The following is a 21,098-nucleotide window of genomic DNA, read 5'->3' as shown; positions in this document are numbered from 1 at the left end:
CGAGCTAGTCAAGTATAGGCATACTAGTGACACTATGTTTGTCTATGTATTCATACATGTATTATGTTTCTGGTTAATACAATTCTAGCATGAATAATAAACATTTATCATGATATGAGGAAATAAATAATAACTTTATTATTGCCTCTAGGGCATATTTCCTTCAGTCTCCCACTTGCACTAGAGTCAATAATCTAGATTACACAGTAATGATTCTAACACCCATGGAGTTTTGGTGCTGATCATGTTTTGCTCGTGGAAGAGGCTTAGTCAACGGGTCTGCAACATTCAGGTCCGTGTGTATCTTGCAAATCTCTATGTCTCCCACCTGGACTTGATCCCGGATGGAATTGAAGTGTCTCTTGATGTGCTTGGTTCTCTTGTGAAATCTGGATTCCTTTGCCAAGGCAATTGCACCAGTATTGTCACAAAAGATTTTCATTGGTCCCGATGCACTAGGTATGACACCTAGATCAGATATGAACTCCTTCATCCAGACTCCTTCATTTGCTGCTTCCGAAGCAGCTATGTACTCCGCTTCACATGTAGATCCCACCACGACGCTTTGTTTAGAACTGCACCAACTGACAGCTCCACCGTTCAATGTAAACACGTATCCAGTTTGCGATTTAGAATCGTCCGGATCAGTGTCAAAGCTTGCATCGACGTAACCATTTACGACGAGCTCTTTGTCACCTCCATAAACGAGAAACATATCCTTAGTCCTTTTCAGGTATTTCAGGATGTTCTTGACCGTTGTCCAGTGATCCACTCCTGGATTACTTTGGTACCTCCCTGCTAAGCTAATAGCAAGGCACAAATCAGGTCTGGTACATAGCATTGCATACATGATAGAGCCTATGGCTGAAGCATAGGGAGCATTTTTCATTTTCTCTCTATCTTCTGTAGTGGTCGAGGATTGAGTCTGACTCAACTTCACACCTTGTAACACATGCAAGAACCCTTTCTTTGCTTGATCCATTTTGAACTTTTTCAAAACTTTATCAAGGTATGTGCTTTGTGAAAGTCCAATCAAGCGTCTTGATCTATCTCTATAGATCTTGATGCCCAATATGTAAGCAGCTTCACCGAGGTCTTTCATTGAAAAACTCTTATTCAAGTATCCTTTTATGCTATCCAGAAATTCTATATCATTTCCAATCAGCAATATGTCATCCACATATAATATTAGAATTGCTACAGAGCTCCCACTCACTTTCTTGTAAATACAGGCTTCTCCAAAAGTCTGTATAAATCCATATGCTTTGATCACACTATCAAAACGTTTATTCCAACTCCGAGAGGCTTGCACCAGTCCATAAATGGATCGCTGGAGCTTGCACACTTTGTTAGCTCCCTTTGGATCGACAAAACCTTCCGGTTGCATCATATACAACTCTTCTTCAAGAAATCCATTCAGGAATGCAGTTTTGACATCCATTTGCCAAATTTCATAATCATAAAATGCGGCAATTGCTAACATGATTCGGACAGACTTAAGCATCGCTACGGGTGAGAAAGTCTCATCGTAGTCAACCCCTTGAACTTGTCGAAAACCTTTCGCAACAAGTTGAGCTTTGTAGACAGTAACATTACTGTCAGCATCAGTCTTCTTCTTGAAGATCCATTTATTCTCTATGGCTTGCTGATCATCGGGCAAGTCAACCAAAGTCCATACTTTGTTCTCATACATGGATCCCATCTCAGATTTCATGGCCTCAAGCCATTTTGCGGAATCTGGGCTCACCATGGCTTCTTCATAGTTTGTAGGTTCGCCTTGGTCAAGTAACATGACCTCCAGAATAGGATTACCGTACCACTCTGGTGCGGATCTTACTCTGGTTGACCTACGAGGTTTGGTAGTAACTTGATATGAAGATTCATGATCAACATCATTAGCTTCCTCACTAATTGGTGTAGGTGTCACAGGAACCGGTTTCTGTGATGAACTACTTTCCAATAAGGGAGCAGGTACGGTTACCTCATCAAGTTCTACTTTCCTCCCACTCACTTCTTTCGAGAGAAACTCCTCTAGAAAGGATCCATTCTTAGCAACGAATGTCTTGCCTTCGGATCTGTGATAGAAGGTGTACCCAACAGTTTCCTTTGGGTATCCTATGAAGACACATTTCTCCGATTTGGGTTCGAGCTTATCAGGTTGAAGTTTTTTCACATAAGCATCGCAGCCCCAAACTTTAAGAAATGACAACTTTGGTTTCTTGCCAAACCACAGTTTATAAGGCGTCGTCTCAACGGATTTCGATGGTGTCCTATTTAACGTGAATGCAACCGTCTCTAAAGCATAACCCCAAAATGATAGCGGTAAATCAGTAAGAGACATCATAGATCGCACCATATCTAGTAAAGTACGATTACGACGTTCGGACACACCATTACGTTGTGGTGTTCTGGGTGGCGTGAGTTGCGAAACTATTCTGCATTGTTTCAAATGTAGACCAAACTCGTAACTCAAATATTCTCTTCCACGATCAGTTCGTAGAAACTTTATTTTCTTGTTACGATGATTTTCCACTTCACTCTGAAATTCTCTGAACTTTTCAAATGTTTCAGACTTATGTTTCATTAAGTAGATATACCCATATCTTCTCAAATCATCTGTGAAGGTGAGAAAATAACGGTACCCGCCGCGAGCCTCAATATTCATCGGACCACATACATCAGTATGTATGATTTACAACAAATCTGTTGCTCGCTCCATTGTTCTGGAGAACGGCGTTTTAGTCATCTTGCCCATGAGGCATGGTTCACAAGTACCAAGTGATTCATAATCAAGTGATTCCAAAAGTCCATTAGTATAGAGTTTTTTCATGCGCTTTACACCAATATGACCCAAACGGCAGTGCCACAAATAAGTTGCACTATCATCATCAACTCTGCATCTTTTGGCTTCAACATTATGAATATGTGTATCACTACTATCGAGATTCAACACAAATAGACCACTCTTCAAGGGTGCATGACCATAAAAGATATTACCCATATAAATAAAACAACCATTATTCTCAGATTTAAATGAATAACCGTCTCGCATCAAACAAGATCCAGATATAATGTTCATGCTTAACACTGGCACCAAATAACAATTATTCAGGTCTAAAACTAATCCCGAAGGTAGATGTAGAGGTAGCGTGCCGACGGCGATCACATCGACTTTGGAACCGTTTCCTACGCGCATCGTCACCTCGTCCTTAGCTAGTCTTCGCTTAATCCGTAGTCCCTGTTTCGAGTTGCAAATATTAGCAACAGAACCAGTATCAAATACCCAGGTGCTACTGCGAGCTCTAGTAAGGTACACATTAATAACACGTATATCACATATACCTTTGTTCACCTTGCCATCCTTCTTATACGCCAAATACTTGGGACAGTTCCGCTTCCAGTGACCAGTCCGTTTGCAGTAGAAGCACTCAGTCTAAGGCTTAGGTCCAAACTTGGGTTTCTTCTCTTGAGCAACAACTTGTTTGCTGTTCTTCTTGAAGTTCCCCTTCTTCTTCCCTTTACCCTTTTTCTTGAAACTGGTGGTCTTGTTGACCATCAACATTTGATGCTCCTTCTTGATTTCTACCTCCGCAGCCTTTAGCATTGCGAAGAGCTCGAGAATTGTCTTATCCATCCCTTGCATATTATAGTTCATCACGAAGCTCTTGTAGCTTGGTGGCAGTGATTGAAGAATTCTGTCAATGACACTATCATCCGAAAGATTAACTCCCAGTTGAATCAAGTGATTGTTATACCCAGACATTTTGAGTATATGTTCACTGACAGAACTATTCTCCTCCATTTTGTAGCTGTAGAACTTATTGGAGACTTCATATCTCAATCCGGGCATTTGCTTCAAATATTAACTTCAACTCCTGGAACATCTCATATGTGTTGGGGATCATAGCAGAAATTTAAAATTTTCTACGCATCACCAAGATCAATCTATGGAGTCATCTAGCAACGAGAGAGAGGAGTGCATCTACATACCCTTGTAGATCGCGAGCGGAAGCGTTCAAGTGAACGGGGTTGATGGAGTCGTACTCGTCGTGATCCAAATCACCGATGACCAAGCGCCGAACGGACGGCACCTCCGCGTTCAACACACGTACGGAGCAGCGACGTCTCCTCCTTCTTGATCCAGCAAGCGGGAAGGAGAGGTTGATGGAGATCCAGCAGCACGACGGCGTGGTGGTGGAAGTAGCGGGATTCCGACAGGGCTTCGCCAAGCGCTACGGGAGGAGGGAGATGTGTCACGGGAGGGAGAGGGAGGCGCCAGGGGCTGTGGTGCGGCTGCCCTCCCTCCCCCCTCCTATATATAGGCCCCCTGGGGGGGCGCCGGCCCTAGGAGATCTGATCTCCAAGGGGGGCGGCGGCCAAGGGGTGGCTTCCCCCCCAAGTCAAGTGGGGGGCGCCCCCACCCCTAGGGTTTCCAACCCTAGGCGCAGGGGAGGCCCAAGGGGGGCGCACCAGCCCACCAGGGGCTGGTTCCCCTCCCACTTCAGCCCATGGGGCCCTCTGGGATAGGTGGCCCCACCCGGTGGACCCCTGGGACCCTTCTGGTGGTCCCGGTACAATACCGGTGACCCCGAAACTTTCCCGGTGGCCGAAACTGGACTTCCTATATACAATTCTTCACCTCCGGACCATTCCGGAACTCCTCGTGACGTCCCGGATCTCATACGGGACTCCGAACAACTTTCGGGTTACCGCATACTAATATCTCTACAACCCTAGCGTCACCGAACCTTAAGTGTGTAGACCCTACGGGTTCGGGAGACATGCAGACATGACCGAGACGACTCTCCGGTCAATAACCAACAGCGGGATCTGGATACCCATGTTGGCTCCCGCATGTTCCACGATGATCTCATCGGATGAACCACGATGTCGAGGATTCAATCAATCCCGTATACAATTCCCTTTGTCAATCGGTACGTTACTTGCCCGAGATTCGATCGTCGGTATCCCAATACCTTGTTCAATCTCGTTACCGGCAAGTCACTTTACTCGTACCGTAATGCATGATCCCGTGACCAAACACTTGGTCACATTGAGCTCATTATGATGATGCATTACCGAGTGGGCCCAGAGATACCTCTCCGTCATACGGAGTGACAAATCCCAGTCTCGATTCGTGCCAACCCAACAGACACTTTCAGAGATACCCGTAGTGCACCTTTATAGCCACCCAGTTACGTTGTGACGTTTGGTACACCCAAAGCACTCCTACGGCATCCGGGAGTTACACGATCTCATGGTCTAAGGAAATGATACTTGACATTGGAAAAGCTCTAGCAAACGAACTACACGATCTTTGTGCTATGCTTAGGATTGGGTCTTGTCCATCACATCATTCTCCTAATGATGTGATCCCGTTATCAATGACATCCAATGTCCATAGTCAGGAAACCATGACTATCTGTTGATCAACGAGCTAGTCAACTAGAGGCTTACTAGGGACATGTTGTGGTCTATGTATTCACACATGTATTACGATTTCCGGATAACACAATTATAGCATGAACAATAGACAATTATCATGAACAAGGAAATATAATAATAACCATTTTATTATTGCCTCTAGGGCATATTTCCAACAATATGCTCCATGACGTTCAAAACGTCGTTGAAGTCCCGGTTATAAGCCGTAAAGCATGGCACACTGAACTATCGAGTAGTCATCAGCTTTGCTCTGCCAGACGTTCTTAACGTCGTCAGTTGCATCTGCACCAGGCCTGGCACCCAGCGGTGCTTCCAGGACGTAATTTTTCTGTGCAGCAAAGAGGATAATCCTCAAGTTACGGACCCAGTCCGTGTAATTGCTACCATCGTCTTTCAACTTTGCTTTCTCAAGGAACGCATTAAAATTCAACGGAACAACAACACAGGCCATCTATCTACAACAACATAGACAAGCAAAATACTATCATATACTAAGTTCATGATAAATTTAAGTTCAATTAATCATATTACTTAAGAACTCCCACTTAGATAGACATCCCTCTAATCATCTAAGTGATCACGTGATCCATATCAACTAAACCATAACCGATCATCACGTGAAATGGAGTACTTTTCAATGGTGAACATCACTATGTTGATCATATCTACTATATGATTCACGCTCGACCTTCCGGTCTTAGTGTTCAGAGGCCATATCTGCATATGCTAGGCTCGTCAAGTTTAACCCGAGTATTCTGCGTGTGTAAAACTGTCTTACACCCGTTGTAGATGGACGTTGAGCTTATCACACCCGATCATCACGTGGTGTCTCGGCACGACGAACTTTGGCAATGGTGCATACTCAGGGAGAACACTTTTACCTTGAAATTTAGTGAGAGATCATCTTATAATGCTACCGTCAAACAAAGCAGAATAAGATGCATAAAGGATAAACATCACATGCAATCAATATAAGTGATATGATATGGCCATCATCATCTTGTGCCTTTGATCTCCATCTCCAAAGCACCGTCATGATCACCATCGTCACCGGCGCGACACCTTGATCTCCATCGTAGCATCGTTGTTGTCTCGCCAACTATTGCTTCTACGACTATCGCTACCGCGTAGTGATAAAGTAAAGCAATTACAGGGCGATTGCATTGCATACAATAAAGCGACAAACATATGGCTCCTGCCAGTTGCCGATAACTTCGTTACAAAACATGATCATCTCATACAATAAATATAGCATCATGTCTTGACCATATCACATCACAACATGCCCTGCAAAAACAAGTTAGACGTCCTCTACTTTGTTGTTGCAAGTTTTACGTGGCTGCTACGGGCTGAGCAAGAACCGTTCTTACCTACGCATCAAAACCACAACAATAGTTCGTCAAGTTAGTGCTGTTTTAACCTTCTCAAGGACCGGGCATAGCCACACTCGGTTGAACTAAAGTTGGAGAAACTGTCACCCGCCAGCCACCTGTGTGCAAAGCACGCCGGTAGAACCAGTCTCGCGTAAGCGTACGCGTAATGTCGGTCCGGGCCGCTTCATCCAACAATATCGCCGAACCAAAGTATGACATGCTGGTAAGCAGTATGACTTGTATCGCCCACAACTCACTTGTGTTCTATTCGTGCATATAACATCTACGCATAAACCAGGCTCGGATGCCACTGTTGGGGAACGTAGTAATTTCAAAAAAATCCTACGCACACGCAAGATCATGGTGATGCATAGCAATGAGAAGGGAGAGTGTCGTCCACGTACCCTCGTAGACTGTTAAGCGGTAGCGTTATGACAACGCGGTTGATGTAGTCGTACGTCTTCACGATCGACCGATCCTCAGTACCGAACGTACGGCACCTCTGCGTTCAGCACACGTTCAGCTCGGTGACGTCCCGCGAACTCACGATCCAGTAGAGCTCGAGGGAGAGTTTCGTCAGCATGACGGCGTGGTGACGATGTTGATGAAGCTACCGTCGCAGGGCTTCGCCTAAGGACCGCTACGATATGACCGAGGTGGATTATGGTGGAGGGGGGCACCGCACACGGCTAAAAGATCCATCATCAATTGTTGTGTCTATGGGGTGCCCCCCTGCCCCCGTATATAAAGGAGCTAGGGGGGAGGCGGCCGGCCAGGAGGAGGGCGCGCCAAGGGGGGGAGTCCTACTCCCACCGGGAGTAGGACTCCTCCTTTCCTAGTAGGAGTAGGAGAAGTGTAACATCCCAAATTTTCAATTTGGAATGTTATACATAGATCATCATTTGCATATCATGTTTTGTTGCATTTTGACAAATCCTCGATAAATCCTAAGCAACTCAAGGACCCTCGGAGAGAGTTGGGGATTTTCTCAAATTTTCATATTTGATTTTTATCAAATATTAAGACGAGGATTTTGGTTTTAATTATTTTCCCTCCGGAAAAATATTTCATATTAAATAAACGAGAGGAGAAAATATGACTTCTCCAAAACAATTAAAATACTGGAGGAAAAATGTTAAAACCATTATTTGAAATTTATTTGGATTTTATTTTCAATTTTAATTGCATTAAAAATATTGCATGTTTTCAAAATATTTATTTTTGATTTTAAAAATGTTCACCCTATTCTAGATTTTCTAACTAGACGGGGAAAATTTATTTCATATTTTTCTGATTTTTATTTATTTTTCTACGCAATATTTTCCATGGAATTTTTTTTTTTAAAAAAAAAACGCGCCCGCGCCGACTGGGCCAAAGGCCCAGCCGACGGCCCAAGCCCCGTCGCCCCTCTCCTCTCTCCCCACGACGCCGCCGCCGGAGTCCGCCGGGAGCACGGGAGCCGCCGCCGCCTCGGGTGCCCCCTTCCCCAAGCACCTCGGACCCCCCTTCCATAAATAGGCCCCCCTCTCTTTCCTCACCACCGCCGCCGGAGGAGCCCCGCCGCCGCCGCCCGCATCACGCCCGCCGCCGCCGCCGTTTGCCTTGCCCGCCGCCGCCGGGAGCGCCGGAGCCGCCGCCCCTCGCCGCCGGAGCCCCCCCCCGAGCCGCCGCCCCTCGCGCCCGAGCCCCGCCACCGGAGCCCTCGCCGGAGCCCCGACGAGGTACTGCCGCCGGCCGTCTTCGTTGTTGACCCGTTTTCTAAAGAAAAACCTTTTGTTTAAAAAAAACCCTAGATCGGTTTTTTTCGGTTTTTCTTATTTCGCGAGCGTTCACCGAACCGTTCGTTTTAACGAACGCGTTCGTCGGTTTTTCTCTGTTAACGAACGTCCGTTATTTAACCGTTCGTCCGTTTTTCTTTTTCGTCGGATTTTCTCGTTATTTTCTCAGATTCGATTTCTGATCGAATTTTCGAATCTGTTTAACTTCTCGCTCGTTTATCGGAATCAGGTGATTCAAGCGCCTAGAGTTTCGTCTCGAAATTCTCTTTCTGTTTAACCTACTCAAACAAGTTTTTGCTACAGTAAAATTTGACCTAGATCCAGATTAGCAAACGAAGTTTCTTTCTTTCGCCGTTTGACTTTCGTTGCTTCTTTCGAGTTGATTCTTTTTGCAAACCGGAGTTCTTAAGTTGAACTTTTTGGTTGGATCTTTCATTCGAGTTTTACCTGTGCATTAGATGAGTACTGATTGTATGCTTGTTTGTTTGCGATAGAGTACCCGGAGTGTGCCGCTTGTTACTTCGACTCGCTAGGTTTTGCGGATCATCAGCAAGGCAAGTAACACTTTGATCATACCCCGTTCATACCCAGTTTTATTGCATTAGATCTGTTTTCCTCAAACACTTGCATGATTAGGATCTAATTAAACTGTGGGTATTGGGAAGTAGTTGAGGTAGTACCTATTACCTGTTTTATTTATCAAACCCTTGGGAGTTACTTCTACGTTGCTTTTATCAATGCCATGCTATGCGTAGACGTGGATTGGGTTTGAGTGAAATCCATGACAGATGTGAGATTGTTTATTAATGGTTCAACTTAAGGTGGCAACTAAAACTCACATCTGGGTGGATTGAGGCACCTGGAGAACCCAGTGTTGTCTGTATGTATAAGGTCCGCCACCCAGGCTCAAAGGGATCATAAGATTATTCATGCTAGAAACTTCCGTGTGCAGCCACAAGCTATTATGGGCTCTAGCATAGCTGAGTAGGTTACAGGATCTCTTGAAGAGGTGGACTAGCAGATGTAGGGGAAAGTAGGTGTACCGGTCCATCCAGAGTAGAGAGTGATTGTTTCTGAAAGACTGTGTCTTGGTCATCCGTTACTCAAACACCATGTAGTGCGAGTAATCCAACGGAGGAGATCAAGTCTTGTGGGGAAAAGTGCACAAACCTCTGCAAAGTGTACAAACTGATCATGATTAGCCGTGTCCCCGGTTATGGACAACTTGAGTATCTAGTATCTGGATTATCATTTGAATCTCATCACCGTGATACTTATAATTAATTTTGTTGGGTTAATGATGTTACTTAATTGGGATTGAGTTGGAGGTACCTTCTCAATGTTTCAACCACCATGATAGTTAAATAAAATTTATTCCTTTGCAGTAGGATAAAATTGGCTTTTCGCAAAACTGTAACCATAGAGCCTTTCCACCAGCCATATATGCATATAGTATAGCATTATTATTGTTCATTGCTCTCTATGTGTTACTTTGCCAGCATATTCTATGTGCTGACCCGTTTTCGGGCTGCAACGTTTCATGTTGCAGACTTTTCAGACGACGAGTAAGGTGCCTTAGGTCGTGGTCTTATACTCAGTGATGCCGCTGGAGTTGATGGACTCACTTATCTTCCAAGTCTTCCACTGTTATCGTTATTAGATGGCCTTAAGCCATGTTTTCATACTTATCTCTTTGGAGATATTCGATGTAATAAGTGTGTGATTGCTACTCTGTTATAAATCCTCCATTTGTACTGTGCGTGTCAGCATTACTAATCCAGGGATGACACTGGTGCACAGCAGCACAGACCATTTGAGGTCTGGTCGCTACAAAGTTGGTATCAGAGCACACGCTGACTATAGGAAACGACCACTAAGCTTAAGCCCTAGAAAACTTCTCTCTTCTCATTTCTGACCCCTCTCCACTTTCTACTCTTTTAGGAATGGCGAATGCAAGGAGCAAGTTCATGCAACCAGATGAAGACACGCCGTTTGGTCGACACTTGAAGGAAGTCACCAAGTACTTGAACATAGGAATACCAAGCGTCACCGGAACCTACAACGCCACATTACCTGAAGAGGAGAGCTGGAAGATTCAAGTTATCATTCCAGGAAGGATGTTTTGTGCCATGAGATTGGTTTTCGAAGCACCCACTTGGAGCTTAGGGAAGAGCATGGCCGCACACATCGCCATGGGACGCATTGGAGAAGTCTATCACCAGGAGCTTAAGGATACAATTTACCAAATTTGTGGACGTCGAGACGCGCAGTGGGAGATGATCAAGACCAAGAAGGATGGATCAATTGCAGCTTTCATCCAAGAGCAGAACGAACATATTCGACGCCAGGAGAACCAGATGTGCACGGACAAGGAAGAACTGAAGAAGGCATTCACGAAGATCAAGGAGCTCCAAGAAGAACTCAAGGCTACACGCGAAGATTATTTGGAGGAAATCAACGCACTAGTCGGGAAGATTGACGACCTGGAGAATAAGATTGGAGCATTCGTGGGAAATCCAGTGCCAAAAGCAGAAGTCGACGAATGCACTTGTCCAGATAACTACATCATCATCGACGACACCGAATCGGAACCAAGTGAAGACGAATGGATTGATGAAGCTGGAGCAGACATCATGGAGTCTTCAACGGATCAGAATTTCTAGTAGACCACCATATCAGCAGTAGTTTTTCCCCCATTTAGTAGTATAGTTCAAGCACTTTGTAACGCTAGTTAGATCGATTGTTTTGCCTTGTGTGGATTGATTGAGTGATATTGATTGAATTTGTCTCATGAGCATATGGGTAGTGTTTTCCCTCTAGACCTCATTCTATTCTTAATTCTCATCTTTTCTAAACCTATCAGATGCCACCGAGACGCGACACTGGATTTGTTTTCCTGCCAGAGATCACCCAGTTGATTCAGCAACAGAATGCCCTGATGCAAGTGTTAGTTCAGAACCAAGGCAACAACAACAACAACCCACCGCCACCACCACCTGTTGATCACTTAGCCCGTTTCTTAAGGCTAAACCCGCCGGTGTTTTCCAGTAGCACCGAGCCGATTGTTGCAGATGATTGGCTCCGCAAAGTTGGAAGGGAGTTGACCACTGCAGGATGCACAGATGCGGAAAGAGTGCGTTTTGCCGCACATCAGCTTGATGGACCCGCAGCATCATGGTGGGAGAATTATACAGCCACGCACCCTATTGACACTGTCACATGGGACCAGTTTCAGCAAGCTTTCCGTACAGCTCATGTTTCAGCAGGAGCTATGGCTATGAAGAAGCGTGAGTTTCGCAACCTACGCCAAGGAGGACGCACCGTAGGCCAGTATGTGGAAGATTTCAGTAAGTTAGCACGTTATGCACCAGATGATGTTGCTACAGATGCTGCCAAGCAGGAGAAATTCTTAGAAGGACTGAATGATGAGCTGAGTATGCAGTTGATGGTAGCAACTTTCAACAACTACCAGGAGCTGTTAGATAGAGCTCTCATGATTGAAGGGAAGCATCAGCAGATTGAAAACCGTAAGAGGAAGTATGGACAAGGGAAGTACAATTCTGGAGCCCAGCAGAAGCCCCGTTTTACCCCGAAGCCGGGAGGACAGTTTCAGCATACCCATGGAGGAGGTAGTTCGCACAACCATAATGGCTCCAAGAATGGTAATGGGAATGGAGGAGGAAACGGACAGAACCGCACCAACCCATCTACCCCAACCAAGAGGGATCTAAGTCACATTACTTGTTTCAAGTGCCAGAAGACTGGACACTATGCAACTGATTGTCCCGAAGCCCAAAATGGAAATGGCAATGGAAGCTCTGGGAAGAAGCCAAACCCGTTCAACAAAGGACATGTGAACCACGTGAGCGTGGAGGAGATTGAAGCTCAGCCTGATGCAGTAATAGGTAAGTTTTTGGTTAAGTCATTTACTGCAACTGTTCTTTTCGATACTGGTGCATCGCATTCATACATATCAAGGGGATTCATAAACAAGTTTAAGATGTCCACCCAAGTCCTCAAAAGCCCTATGTTAGTAACCTCGCCAGGAGCAGAGTATATGGCCACCCAAGGATGTTTTCAGATACCGTTGGCCATTGGTAGGCATGTTTTCCCCTCAGACCTCATTGTTTTGGAATCACAAGGTTTGGATGTGATTTTGGGAATGGATTGGCTATCGTTGTATGGAGGAAACATCGATTGTGCCAGCAAGACTATTTTGCTTACCACCCCGGAAGAAAAAAGGATCAAGTATGTATCCAGGCATATGCCGAAAAGGACTCAAGTGAATTCCTTATCAGGAGTTGTACAGGAGGAAGTACCAGTGGTGAAGGATTATCCGGATGTATTTCCAGAAGAGTTACCAGGCATGCCACCAGATAGAGACATTGAGTTCTTGATTGAACTTTTGCCAGGCACAGGGCCAATATCTAAGAGACCGTACAGGATGCCCGCAAAGGATTTGGAAGAAATTAAGAAGCAGATCAAGGAGTTACTGGATAAAGGCTATATTCGCCCAAGTTCGTCACCTTGGGGATCACCAGTACTTCTAGTAGAGAAGAAAGATGGATCACTAAGGATGGTTGTTGATTACCGAGGATTGAATGAAGTGACCATAAAAAACAAGTACCCACTGCCGATGATCAATGATTTGTTTGACCGCTTGCAAGGAGCTAAAGTATTTTCCAAGACCGATCTACGATCAGGATACCATCAGTTAAAGATTCGAGAGCAGGATATACCCAAGACGGCATTTACCACCAGATATGGATTGTATGAGTACACCGTTATGTCATTTGGACTGACTAACGCACCGGCCTATTTCATGAACCTGATGAACAAAGTGTTTATGGAGTTTTTGGATAAGTTCGTCGTGGTGTTCATTGATGATATTTTAATTTTTTCCAAGGATGAAGAAGAGCATGAGGAGCATTTGCGATTGGTACTTGAGAAGCTCAGAGAACATCAGTTGTATGCCAAGTTCAGTAAGTGTGAGTTTTGGCTGAAGGAAGTTGGATTCCTTGGACATGTTATTTCTGGAGAAGGAATAGCAGTAGACCCTGCCAAGGTTGACACAGTGACAAGTTGGGAATCACCCACGACAGTTGGAGAAATCCGGAGTTTTCTTGGACTTGCAGGATACTACCGGAGATTTATCGAGAATTTCTCAAGGATTGCTAAGCCCATGACTGAGCTATTGAAGAAGGACACCAAATTCGATTGGACTGAGGAATGTGAAGCTAGTTTCCAAGAGTTGAAGAAACGATTGGTTACATCACCAGTGTTGATTCTGCCAGATCAACGCAAGGACTATGAAGTTTATTGCGACGCTTCTCGTCGAGGACTTGGAGCAGTGCTTATGCAGGAAGGAAGAGTTGTTTCGTATGCTTCACGACAACTTAAACCCCATGAGAAGAATTATGCTACGCACGATTTCGAATTAGCAGCAGTGGTGCATGCATTGAAGACATGGAGACATTTTCTCATCGGAAACCATTGTGAGGTGTACACGGATCACAAGAGTTTGAAGTACATTTTCACGCAGAAGGAGTTAAACCTCAGACAGAGGAGATGGTTGGAGCTCATTAAAGACTATGATATGAGATTGCATTATCACCCTGGGAAGGCTAACGTAGTAGCAGACGCGTTGAGCCGCAAGAGTCATGTCAACACCCTCATGACAGGAGAGTTACCTCAGGAGTTAGCCGAGGACCTACGTGAGCTATGTTTGGAGATAGTCCCTAGAGGCTATTTAGCGACATTGGAGATTCAGTCTACCTTGATGGAAAGGATCAGAGAAGCTCAGAAGACAGACAAGGAGATTGAAGAGATAAAGGAGAAGATGAGCAAAGGAAAAGCCAAGGGATTTCGTGAGGATGAGCACGATACCTTATGGTTTGAGGACCGTGTATATGTGCCAAATGATCCGGAGATCAGGAAGTTGATTTTGCAAGAAGCCCATGATTCACCATACTCGATTCACCCAGGGAATACCAAGATGTATTTGGATTTGAAGAATACTTTCTGGTGGACCGGAATGAAGAAGGATATTGCGGAGTTTGTAGCAGTTTGTGATGTATGTCAGAGAGTGAAGGCAGAGCATCAGAAGCCAGCAGGATTGCTACAGCCATTGCCGATACCCGAATGGAAGTGGGATAAAATAGGCATGGATTTTATCACGGGATTACCCAGGACTCGTTCAGGCTATGACTCGATATGGGTTGTAGTCGACCGTTTGACGAAAGTGGCTCATTTCATTCCAGTGAAGACCACTTACACCAGTGCTAAGTTGGCAAAGATATACATGACCAGGATCGTATGTTTGCATGGAGTTCCGAGGACCATTGTATCAGACAGAGGAACCCAATTTACCTCGAAGTTTTGGAAGCAGTTACATGAAACATTGGGAACCAGGCTGGAATTTAGTACAACATTTCACCCGCAGACAGATGGACAGACCGAGAGAGTCAACCAGATTTTGGAGGACATGTTGAGAGCATGTGCACTAGATTATGGATCTAGTTGGGACGACAATTTGCCATATGCGGAGTTTTCGTATAACAACAGTTATCAAACCAGTTTGAAGATGGCCCCTTTCGAAGCTTTGTACGGAAGGAGGTGTAGAACACCGTTGTTGTGGGACGAAGTTGGAGACCGTCAGTTGTTTGGACCGGATTTGATTAAGGAGTCTGAACAGAAAGTAAGGTTGATTCGCGATAGGCTCAAGGTAGCCCAGTCCAGGCAGAAGAGTTATGCTGATTCTAAACGCAAGGAGACAGTTCACGAAGTCGGAGACAGAGTGTATCTTCGAGTATCGCCACTTCGAGGAGTGAAGCGCTTTGGAGTTAAGGGAAAGTTAGCGCCTCGTTTTATCGGACCATACAGAGTGTTGGAACGTATGGGAGAAGTTGCCTACAAGCTGGAATTGCCCGAAGGATTGTCTGGAGTACATGATGTATTTTATGTTTCGCAGTTGAAGAAGTGCCACGCAGAAATGGCTGAGATATCACTAAGAGATACTGTGCCACTGGAAGCGATTCAGTTGGAAAGTGATTTGACTTATGAGGAGAAACCCGTTAAGATTCTCGAGTATGCCAGCCGAGTTACCCGCAGCAAGGTTATCAAGTTTTGCAAAGTCCAGTGGAGTCACCACATGGAGGATGAAGCCACCTGGGAGCGAGAGGAAGATCTACGGAAAAACCACTCCCACCTGTTTTCTAGCCAACCCGAATCTCGAGGGCGAGATTCATCTTAAGGGGGGTAGGTTTGTAACATCCCAAATTTTCAATTTGGAATGTTATACATAGATCATCATTTGCATATCATGTTTTGTTGCATTTTGACAAATCCTCGATAAATCCTAAGCAACTCAAGGACCCTCGGAGAGAGTTGGGGATTTTCTCAAATTTTCATATTTGATTTTTATCAAATATTAAGACGAGGATTTTGGTTTTAATTCTTTTCCCTCCGGAAAAATATTTCATATTAAATAAACGAGAGGAAAAAATATGACTTCTCCAAAACAATTGAAATACTGGAGGAAAAATGTTAAAAACATTATTTGAAATTTATTATGATTTTATTTGCAATTTTAATTGCATTAAAAATATTGCATGTTTTCAAAATATTTATTTTTGATTTTAAAAATGTTCACCCTATTCTAGATTTTCTAACTAGACGGGGAACATTTATTTCATATTTTTCTGATTTTTATTTATTTTTCTACGCAATATTTGCCGCGGAATTTTTTTTTTAAAAACGCGCCCGCGCCGACTGGGCCAAAGGCCCAGCCGACGGCCCAAGCCCCGTCGCCCCTCTCCTCTCTCCCCACGACGCCGCCGCCGGAGTCCTCCGGGAGCACGGGAGCCGCCGCCGCCTCGGGTGCCCCCTTCCCCAAGCACCTCGGACCCCCCCTTCCATAAATAGCCCCCCTCTCTTTCCTCACCACCGCCGCCGGAGGAGCCCCGCCGCCGCCGCCCGCATCACGCCCGCCGCCGCCGCCGTTTGCCTTGCCCGCCGCCGCCGCCCCTCGCCGCCGGAGCCCCCCCCCCCCCCCCGAGCCGCCGGCCCTCGCGCCCGAGCCCCGCCACTGGAGCCCTCGCCAGAGCCCCGACGAGGTACTGCCGCCGGCCGTCTTCGTTGTTGACTGGTTTTCTAAAAAAAACCTTTTGTTTAAAAAAAACCCTAGATCGGTTTTTTTTTGTTTTTCTTATTTCGCGAGCGTTCACCGAACCGTTCGTTTTAACGAACGCGTTCGTCGGTTTTTCTCTGTTAACGAACGTCCGTTATTTAACCGTTCGTCCGTTTTTCTTTTTCGTCGGATTTTCTCGTTATTTTCTCAGATTCGATTTCTGATCAAATTTTCGAATCTGTTTAACTTCTCGCTCGTTTATCGGAATCAGGTGATTCAAGCGCCTAGAGTTTCGTCTCGAAATTCTCTTTCCGTTTAACCTACTCAAACAAGTTTTTGCTACAGTAAAATTTGACCTAGATCCAGATTAGCAAACGAAGTTTCTTTCTTTCGCCGTTTGACTTTCGTTGCTTCTTTCGAGTTGATTCTTTTTGCAAACCGGAGTTCTTAAGTTGAACTTTCTGGTTGGATCTTTCATTCGAGTTTTACCTGTGCATTAGATGAGTACTGATTGTATGCTTGTTTGTTTGCGATAGAGTACCCGGAGTGTGCCGCTTGTTACTTCGACTCGCTAGGTTTTGCGGATCATCAGCAAGGCAAGTAACACTTTGATCATACCCCGTTCATACCCAGTTTTATTGCATTAGATCTGTTTTCCTCAAACACTTGCATGATTAGGATCTAATTAAACTATGGGTATTGGGAAGTAGTTGAGGTAGTACCTATTACCTGTTTTATTTATCGAACCCTTGGGAGTTACTTCTACGTTGCTTTTATCAATGCCATGCTATGCGTAGACGTGGATTGGGTTTGAGTGAAATCCATGACAGATGTGAGATTGTTTATTAATGGTTCAACTTAAGGTGGCAACTAAAACTCACATCTGGGTGGATTGAGGCACCTGGAGAACCCAGTGTTGTCTGTATGTATAAGGTCCGCCACCCAGGCTCAAAGGGATCATAAGATTATTCATGCTAGAAACTTCCGTGTGCAGCCACAAGCTATTATGGGCTCTAGCATAGCTGAGTAGGTTACAGGATCTCTTGAAGAGGTGGACTAGCAGATGTAGGGGAAAGTAGGTGTACCGGTCCATCCAGAGTAGAGAGTGATTGTTTCTGAAAGACTGTGTCTCGGTCATCCGTTTCTCAAATATCCTGCAGTGCGAGAATCAAGCGGAGGCGATCGAGTCTTGTGGGGAAAAGTGCACAAACCTCTGCAGAGTGTACAAACTGATCATGATTAGCCGTGTCCCCGGTTATGGACAACTTGAGTATCTAGTATCTGGATTATCATTTGAATCTCATCACCGTGATACTTATAATTAATTTTGTTGGGTTAATGATGTTACTTAATTGGGATTGAGTTGGAGGTACCTTCTCAATGTTTCAACCACCATGATAGTTAAATAAAATTTATTCCTTTGCAGTAGGATAAAATTGGCTTTTCGCAAAACTGTAACCATAGAGCCTTTCCACCAGCCATATATACATATAGTATAGCATTATTATTGTTCATTGCTCTCTATGTGTTACTTTGCCAGCATATTCTATGTGCTGACCCGTTTTCGGGCTGCAACGTTTCATGTTGCAGACTTTTCAGACGACGAGTAAGGTGCCTTAGGTCGTGGTCTTATACTCAGTGATGCCGCTGGAGTTGATGGACTCACTTATCTTCCAAGTCTTCCGCTGTTATCGTTATTAGATGGCCTTAAGCCATGTTTTCATACTTATCTCTTTGGAGATATTCGATGTAATAAGTGTGTGATTGCTACTCTGTTATAAATCCTCCATTTGTACTGTGCGTGTCAGCATTACTGATCCAGGGATGACACTGGTGCACAGCAGCACAAACCATTTGAGGTCTGATCGCTACAAGAAGGGGGAAGGGAAGGAGAGAGGAGGAAGGAAAGGGGGGCGCCGGAGGGGGCGCGCGGCCTTCCCTGGCCGCCCCTCCCCTTCTCCACTAAAGCCCATTAGGCCCAATATACTCCCCGGGGGGTTCCGGTAACCCCCCGGTACTCCGGTATATGTCCAAAACCTCCCGGAACCCTTCCGGTGTCCGAACATAGTCGTCCAATATATCGATCTTTACGTCTCGGCCATTTCGAGACTCCTCGTCATGTACGTGATCACATCCGGGACTCCGAACTACCTTCGGTACATCAAAACACAAAAACTCATAATACCGATCGTCACAGAACTTTAAGCGTGCGGACCCTACGGGTTCGAGAACTATGTAGACATGACCGAGACACATCTCCAGTCAATAACCAATAGCGGAACCTGGATGCTCATATTGGTTCCTACAGATTCTACGAAGATCTTTATCGGTCAAACCGCATAAAAACATACGTTGTTCCCTTTGTCATCGGTATGTTACTTGCCCGAGATTTGATCATCGGTATCTCAATACCTAGCTCAATCTCGTTACCGGCAAGTCTCTTTACTTGTTCTGTAATGCATCATCCCGCAACTAATTCATTAGTCACATTGCTTGCAAGGCTTATTGTGATGTGCCTTACCGAGAGGGCCCAGAGATACCTCTCCGACAATCGGAGTGACAAATCCTAATCTCGATCTATGCCAACTCAACAAGTACCATCGGAGACACCTGTAGAGCACCTTTATAATCACCCAGTTACGTTGTGACGTTTGGTAGCACAAAAGTGTTCATCCGATAATCGGGAGTTGCATAATCTCATAGTCATAGGAACATGTATAAGTCATGAAGAAAGCAATAGCAGTAAACTAAACGATTAAGTGCTAAGCTAACGGAATGGGTCAAGTCAATCACATCATTCTCCTAATGATGTGATCCCATTAATCAAATGACAACTCATGTCTATGGTTAGAAAACTCAACCATCTTTGATTAACGAGCTAGTCAAGTAGAGGCATACTAGTGACACTATGTTTGTCTACGTATTCACACATGTATTATGTTTCCGGTTAATACAATTCTAGCATGAATAATAAACATTTATCATGATATGAGGAAATAAATAATAACTTTATTATTGCCTCTAGGCATATTTCCTTCATATGCACGTATGTATGAGCGCTTGCGTCTGTAGTGATGTTAAAAAAATGTAGGTTTAAAATATAGGTTTGAAAAATACTATATTTGTCTATGTATTCACACATATATATAGGACAACACTATTATGATCATGGTATTACAATAGTTATTTGGATCACGGCAGCGAAAAAAAGCCCACCCTTCCTCGATCCACCTCCCTCGATCTCCCACCTCCCGCACCTACGGCCCCCTACAGCAACGCACCCGCCGCCCCGTCCCCCAACCAGAGACGCGACCGCCGCTGCCCCGCCGCCGCCACCAATCCCCCAACCAGAGACGCGACCGCCGCTGCCCCGCCACGCCCCAACCAGAGACACCGCCGCCGCCACCTGCTCACATCGCCGGCGTTGTGGTCCCAGGCTTTCCCCGCCGCCGCGCCCAGCCTCCCATGCGCTCGCCTCCTACCTCTGCGCACCGCCGCCCTACCTCCCGCGCGCCGCAACCCGCCTCCGCGTACCACCGTCCCCCATCCGGCCATCCTATGCGCCGCCGCTTCACCTCCGTGCGCTTATGCCTTCTTCCACCGTGGGGATGCCCTCCCTCTCCCCGACGTTGCTGGAAAAACACCGTCGGCAGGCTCCTCTGTGACTGCCGACCTCACCAGCACCATTTTTATTATTTTTCCTGAAGTTCAGATTTAGCGTACAAAGAAGATTTAGCGTTCAGAACGCAGACTCCTATCAACATGGATTTAAATTTCGCGTTGCTGATTCATGTATCTTGTTTCTATGTTTTCCGCGACAGTATGCTGGTGCTGCGCTTCCACCATGGCCACCTGTAACCACCAAATAGTCGTTGTCGCCTGCAGTCCGACCTCGTTCGCCTGCGCCGTTCAACTCCTTCCTAGAGTACGTCGGCGACGGATGCGTGCCACCCCCGTCTATGGATAAGGTGTGATCCGCCCTAATCTTCTCTCATGGGGCGCACGACTCTCGGAGCACCTCGGGGCATGCTGGGGCGCCATTCAACTGGGCCACCTCGAGCACCATCTCAGGCCGCCGTTCAACTACACCAACTGGCGTCGTTCAACAAACTCACCCGACAACGTCTGAGGCCGAGTCCCAGCGAGGGCCTGTGGCGGCGCTCGGTTGGTTGACCTTCTCGCAAGGGCCGCCTCAACCTTCCCGATGAAGGTTGCTTCCGGGGCAAAGGATCACCAGGTGCACGCAATCTGCCCTAACCGGCCCATCATCACGCTGCTGGGTGAAGATCCGCCAGCCTGAAGACGCGAGAGGAATACTTTCCAGCTAATGCTCCCGCTACACTTTCTGCCAATGCTGTTTTTCGTTCTCTCCCG

The sequence above is a fragment of the Aegilops tauschii genome, chromosome 3 (assembly GCF_002575655.3).
Source record: "Aegilops tauschii subsp. strangulata cultivar AL8/78 chromosome 3, Aet v6.0, whole genome shotgun sequence".
Classification (NCBI taxonomy): domain Eukaryota; kingdom Viridiplantae; phylum Streptophyta; class Magnoliopsida; order Poales; family Poaceae; genus Aegilops; species Aegilops tauschii.
This window is presented reverse-complemented; position numbering follows the sequence as displayed.